At 36.8% G+C, this 7,464-nt stretch overlaps 1 pseudogene; it reads right to left on the bottom strand.

The window, feature by feature from the left end:
- Positions 1 to 5,807: 5,807 nt before the first annotated feature.
- On the bottom strand, positions 5,808 to 5,929 carry LOC129893614 (5S ribosomal RNA; annotated as a pseudogene).
- Positions 5,930 to 7,464: the final 1,535 nt, after the last annotated feature.

Here is a 7,464-nt window from a genome sequence, read left to right as displayed (position 1 = left end):
AAACTATGTGCCACCATAGGTTGCCTTTATGGCCTAGCTAGTGGATCCACAAATAGCACATGTTCATGATCAGGAGTCTACCTTGGCAAAGTAGCCTCCTCCTTCTCGATGTAGGTATCATCGGATTTCATGTTATAGCTCGTATGGTATTATTTTCAGTTATGGTTCCTATCCCATATATGTATGATCTCTTAAGTATGTTATGATTTTAAATGTATGCTTTTAAATTCCTTGGACAATATGATTTTCTCAAGACTTTACTTATTCCATCTTATCATGTGTTTTACTTGACCTTTGCATTCCATGATTTACGTTGCATGTCACGCCCTCATACTTAGTACATTCCAACATACTAATGCATACTTTTTGCCTACATTATCTCATAATATAGCGATTGAGGTTGAAGATCCTAATCGTCCACGTAACTAGTAGGCGTTCTCTATCCGAGTGTGTTATGGTGAGTCCTTATTGACCGGGGACTAGTTTCATGTTGTTTACTGTTTTCTTTTCAAAAGACTTTTATTTACATTATATATTGAGTATGAGCTAGGGACATGTCTTAGCCCCCGCCCATACTCATGTTTAGAGGCATCTAGTTGGACATATGTTCGAGTCTATGTTGTCATAAGACATTTTCAGATTTCTATTCATGTTTAGACTCTCTTATGATGTTTCTTTTTTTATAGTTTACCTTATGTATTCTTATGATATGTACAAGAGGCTTGGTTGGAGCCCTTCGGGATTTCGATTGCCGTGTTATGACTAGGTCCTAGGTCGGGTCATGACAGATTAAGAAGAAATAAAAAAGAGTATTCAGAGTACAAACTTTGTGATGAAATACAAAAGGAAAGTGAGGAAGTGAGGTTTGACTCACATTCTATCCCCAAGAGAGATAGTTTCAAGTATCTTGAGTCAATTTAGGAAAGTGAAGATATTGATGATGACATCAAATATCATATTGATGTGACGTGGATAAAGTGCAGACTTGAATTTTGAATTTTGTGCTATAAAAAGATACCTCTGAAACATAAAGGTAAATTTTATAGAACAGTTGTTAGACTGACTTTGTTGTATGCGGTGGAGTACTGGCCAGTCAAGAAATACCATGATTAGAAAATGCATAATGTAAAATCAGAATGTTGAGGTGGATATATGGGCATACAAGAAGCAATAAAATTAGGAATGAGAATATTCAACATAAGGTGGTAGAGACCTCATTTGGGACAAGATGTCACAACCTGAGACTAAAGTTCTCCCAAGATAACCTCATGGAATGAAATGACACTAAAAATCATAAACAACAGAAAATAAAACTGAAAAGCGAAAGAAAATTATGAATAGTCTAAAAAGAGTCTCGTACAACAAAAGCCAACATCTGATGACACATATATGGAATTTAATTTTTTTGTTTGAAAGCCTCTACTATATAGGTGAGTTGCTAGTACATGTCCCTAGCTAACTCTAAAATCTAAAAAGTTTAAATAAAAAGATAACATCATCCTCAGAACATGAGGAATCACCAACAATTATACTAAGCAGATAAAAAATGTACTAACCGCAAGCGTGGATAGAGTGTCAAAATCTATATTATAAAATAATATAGGTAGAAAATTATGCAGTCAAAACTTGAAATATACTGAGTATGAGAAAATACATAAATATGACATAATATTATGATAAGTTTGAAAACAAACTAATGCAATGACCAAGTAAACAGAACAAGGTCATGCAATATTCTAGATATCATAATTTATGAGGAAGATATTGGTAACAACATAAACCATGTGAGCTACAACATGTAGTTCAGTGTTCTGCTCCCACATCGAAAAAAAAGTGTCCTACTTGCCAAGGTGAGGAACATGAAGTTTGAGCTAAGGTGGATTCACTAGTTAAAGTCTATAGATACTAAGTCCTATGAGGTCACGTAGTTCTGGGATAAAGAGGTTTCTACTAAAGGTCTCATGCCTCTACTAATGAGTGATCCGTCATCCCTAGATCCACTCGATGCTAAGTAAACTTCCAACAAAAAACATGCATAATCATGGAAAATAGTAAGAATCTGATAAATACTGAACCATACAAAAAAATCTGAGGATCATAAGAGTAGCTCCTTAATATCATCACAACATAATACAATCAATGATATACTTTATTTGAAAATATCTAAATCATGAAAATTATATAAAATGATTGATACTTTATTTAAAAGCATTTTTAAATCATGAAAATCATAGTAAAGCTTGCATATGAAAATAGCATACTTGTGATGATAAAGATACTTGGATGTCATGGGTTCATAAAAAAATAAAACCTAATAAGAACCCATAAGAAATCATGACACCCAAGAATTCAGGAAGATCTAAATTGAGAAATTGAAGTTTCTTTGGGAATCAATGGGTGAAGAAAACCCCATTAATAAAGTTCCTACATACCTTGGCAGAAATCCTAGGTGAATTTTTCAATGGAGACTTAAAATCGTAAAGCCCTAGGTTACTTGAGGGAGAAAAATTGAGGGAGAACTAACTTGGGTTGGGAAATTATGAGAGGATGGAGATGTTAGGATCTTTAGGATTAATTTATACACACTTCAAATAGGACAAAGCGACATTGTCACAACCCAACTCCGTAGGCCATGACTAGCGTCCAAATTGGGAATCCATACGTACCCTTAGCCTCACTTAGCATGTTAGAAGAATAAACAAAAGTAGAAATCAAAAAGAGATCGCTAGAAAGCGCATGAAAACAGATATAGCACACGAAGGCCGTTAAGGCCATCACTGAACACAAGCCCGAAACACATATATAGAACCCAAAACACAAGTCTACAGACCTCTACAAAATGATAGCATAATCATATGATGGGATAGGGTCCCGTCATACCCTTAACCATTACATATAAATATACAACAGAAAAAATGGTGTCAAAATAAGGCTCCGGACAAATGAGCACTACCAACCAATAGGGTGGATGTCCTAAGCGAGCGGATCAACAAACCGAGCGTCTGTACCTACGGACATGTAATGAAGCCCCTCCAAAGAAAGGGGGTCAGTACAAAAAATTTACCGAGTATGTAAAGCATAGACTATAATAAGTAAAGTCATTACCAGAGCAAAATGTGCAAAAATGAGCAAAGTATCCAGAAATATCAAAATGCTTATCATAACCACAGATAAGGTATACAGAAAAATATATGCCATATCCGACCCTATTATGGGACTCAATGAACAAATCGTGGTCACCACCCCGTCACTGGTGCCACAGCATATCATAACTCCAGAGTAGGGAATATCTCTATAACAGATGGTCATATAAGATTATATCATATCATATGTGTACATGGCACATCATAACTCCACAAATTCCATGTACAGGCCGTACCTGCCCCCTCTTGTCGGGGTATGACGAACAATGCAGATAAGTACGCATGATAACAAATCCTGACCCAGGCTCGATGAAGAAAGCATTGAGGTATCCACAGTGGAGTAGTGAGAAACTATATGCAATTTAAATCATATTTGAGACTCGATGGAATAATCAAAATGAGCTATCATTCAAAATCAAGACAAGAGTCATATTAAGTACCTTTTGAAAGTTACTATGGGTTATATCAAAATAGAACTTTTGGGAATCATATACACATATGAAGGCATATAAAATATCTTTTGGAAAATCAAGAAGTTGGCCATCCTAGCGGCTCTATGAATAGGAACTTCCTTGGAATCATATAAAAGTCATATACTTACTTCATAAAAATCATGTCAACAAGGAAGATTAGCTTTACATATTTGTGCCCAAAACATGCCAAGAGATAGAATAAGCTTAATACACTTATGCTGAAGACATGCCAAAAGAAAGTCTAAGCCTTACATACTTGTGCCAAAAACATGCCAAAAGAAGGAAATGTTAGCTTTACATACCTCTTACAGATTACTCTTAACACGTTCGCCTCGTTGTCTCTTAAACCTATTTAACATGAAATAAATATGAGAATCAAAAACCCTCGACTTTCGATCATCTTAAGTTATAGACGAGTATTCATAGAACTCATCTCCTCGCTCGCCTTCTCGACTAGTTCCTTAGTTAGTTAAGGAGTTAACGGAAATCTGGCAGCACCTCCCCTATAACATGCCCTATACGAATTTCCAATTAGATCCCTAATAACTAAAGACAACCAACAAAAACAAACTTGATCCTATATACAACTAAAATATGGCAACATTACACAACATAAGCTCCAAACCTCTTGCTGAAAATTACGATACCAAAATAGTGTTTCTAGTCCTTATTTCGCAAAACCTTTAATTATACGAAATGAGTGGTCGTGTGGCTGAAACCAGAAGCCCTCACACTTATTTTAGAATACTTTTAGGCCCTGTAACACACCACCACACACCTGAAGCAGCACACCACAAGCACAACACCTTGCTTCGACTATAATTTAACTATAGCGACTCCAATTTAGTTTGTTTCGAACGTCAAGCATATTTATAGGATTTTGATATTTCCAGCCACTTACACAATATTTAACACAATTCATAACAACAAAATAAACCCCAAATTGAAGGAAAAGGTCTTAGCTTACCTAAAATTGGCCAAAGCTTGCCAAAACTGACCTCAGAAGTTCCTTAATTGCGGCTGCAATATTGTGGTTGTTTGCTATCCATTTTGTGCTTCTACAAATCATAAATTTATATTATTAACACCTTCATATCATTTAAAAACCCTTACCAAAATGTGAGAGGAGAGAACCAAGCCATACCTTGTGAAAACTTGCTAAAACTTGTCACGAAATTTCTCTTAACATGCTGAAAATTTAGGACTGTTTGTATCTCTTCTTTGCTGCCCCAAAATGAGATTTTACATTTTTAAACACCGATATATAACCGTAGAATACCTTAAATAATTAATTTATGGAGAGATAATCGGGGCCTTACCTTAAATTGGAGGGAACTCGTAGCTAGTCTCTCTAGCTCCTCTAGTTTTGTCTAAAAATTTGGCTAAGGAATAGATGCTGAAATGAGAGATTACTCATAATAACACACATATATACCCTTTATTAGGAGGTGACACATGGCATCCCCCTAGGGGTGATATGTGGAAGCCCCCTAGGGTGCCACCTCATGCCATGCATTCTCCCATATGCTGCCACGTGGCAGTGGGGTCCACCTCAAGTAGGTGTGTCACCTACTTGACCCTAATTAGGTGCATCACCTACTTGTCCAAGTAGGTGCATCACCTTCTTACTTTGAGTAGGCGCGTCGTTTCCTTATTTCTCTTTCGTGAGCTCGTAATCTCGTCTTACTTCAAGAGCCTATGTATTTCTTGCTACTTTAGGTCGACGTGTAATAAAGTAGCTTAGTATGTAAAATGTCCCAAGTAATAGCTTTTACAAGTAAGTTGAGTCCTATGACTCACTACTTAACCTCCAACTTCTTCCGGATTCTTATAACCCTATTTCCAATCTTCTTTCTTATGGAGTATCTCCTTCTCCTTTCCTTAGGATTATTTGACAGCGTTATAGATTATCCAACTCACATGACAACTTCTAAGAAACTTAAGAGCCTTCCTAGAAACTTAAGAATCTTAAGAAGCGTTCCAAGGTACCAAAGTACGGGGAGTAACATCCTACCCCTCTTTAGAACATTCGTCCTCGAATGTGAACCAAAACCTTCCTCCGGATCTTATACCGACTATATGGAGAGTTCCTCTATCCCATTTCCATAACATATACTTTCATTGAGCAATCAATATCAGAGTTCCAAAGGTTAGGATTACTTGTAGACGTAGGAAATAGGTACAGATACTTGTGTTCCATTTCCTCTTTCACTTTCCAGAGAGTCACCCATCCTAGTACTACTCTCGCCCAAGCACGCTTAACTTCAGAGTTCTGATGGGATCCGGTGCGTTAGTGCTGGTATGATCGTATCCATCCCTTAAGGTCTCCACCAATGGTTCCTTACACGGTCTCAGATACCGCGACTTCTATCTATTTATTGCTGGCCGTTCCTCACACGGTCTCATATACTGCGACTTCTATCTATTTATTACTGGACTCGAGATCCATCAATTTCTTATGGGATCTCATTTGAATTTTAAGCGTTCCCATTTACATATGATAGCGTCAGTTGATTTTCTCTTTTGAATTTTAAGCGTTCCCATTTACATATGATAGCGTCAGTTGATTTTCTCTTACACTTGTATTTTTCTTATCCACTTTCCCCGTTTTAGGGTGTACCCATGTCATCCTCTATTTATTTCTAACTTTCCAAATGCATATGAGTCCTTTCCAACCTATTTAGTATACTGCGCTATTTCCATATCTTCCTATACATCACCTATACTTTAGGTTACCTTTGTACGAAACCTTAATACAATTATGAGGTGCTTAGAATCCTCAATTTATAGTACCAACTCTAGTCTTGAACACTGGCACTCGAATAATATCCTTAATATAGTAGTGCATTGAAAGCCACATTCCATTCATCCCAATCAGTAATTAGCTTGTCATCATTTATCCTGGTGTATCAACTCAGTCGGTGCCTTAATATGTCATTCTATCTAGATCTAGGTGTCATCTCTAAATCATCCCTTAGTCTCACCAGTCTTTTCCAGATTCTTTTTCCATACCCATATTGACCTCCTCGCTACTATTACAATCACTTTAGTCATTAATTTATTTCTCAAGGTCAGTCTTACTCGTGGTTTAGTCAAATCTCATTCTTATTATGGACAAGTCATACTACAACCTTGTATCTCCTTCTCCTTTTATTTCTAGGAAAATTTGGGCAGAGTTTCCTTTATATTTCTTACTATCTCAACACTGCACGCAGAAAATGCAAACAATGCCTCACAGGTCCAACATATATATTCATATCGTATAATACCACAGCCACACAGGGCGTCTAATATCAACAACAGTAAAAATGATGGACTTACCGTATATGCCCAACTCAAACTGCATCTGTTACCCTGCTCTGTCTACTTTTCCTTTCCATTTTTAACTTTACATGTCAATCGTACTTTAATACCTCACCTGACATATATCTTTCATGACTTTGCTTACCTGCATTCCTTGTAACTTCTAATATCATCAGTCAACTTCTTTTATCGATGTTTTCCTTCTGCTGAAATCATAGGTTAGTATGAGGAATTTCATTCCCTATAACTCGACTCTATCGCACGATCTTAGATATGAAATAAAGGTGACATCCTAAATGTCCTGTAGCCTCCTATTTATAGATGTGGTGCACAACACACCGATAAACAAGACTCTACTAGACACGGTCTGTAGACACTCTAAGGACAAACTTCTCTAATACCACTTCTGTCACGACCCAACTTCGTAGGCCGTGACTGGTGCCCGAATTGGGCACCCATACGTACCTTTAGCCCCACTTAGCGTGTTTGCAGAATAAACAAAAGTAAAAATCGAAAATAGATCGCTAAAGAGCACACGAAAATAG

Source organism: Solanum dulcamara, chromosome 6 (genome assembly GCF_947179165.1).
Source record: "Solanum dulcamara chromosome 6, daSolDulc1.2, whole genome shotgun sequence".
Taxonomy (NCBI): domain Eukaryota; kingdom Viridiplantae; phylum Streptophyta; class Magnoliopsida; order Solanales; family Solanaceae; genus Solanum; species Solanum dulcamara.
Note: the sequence above shows the minus strand (reverse complement) of the source record. Positions and strands in the feature narration are given on the sequence as shown.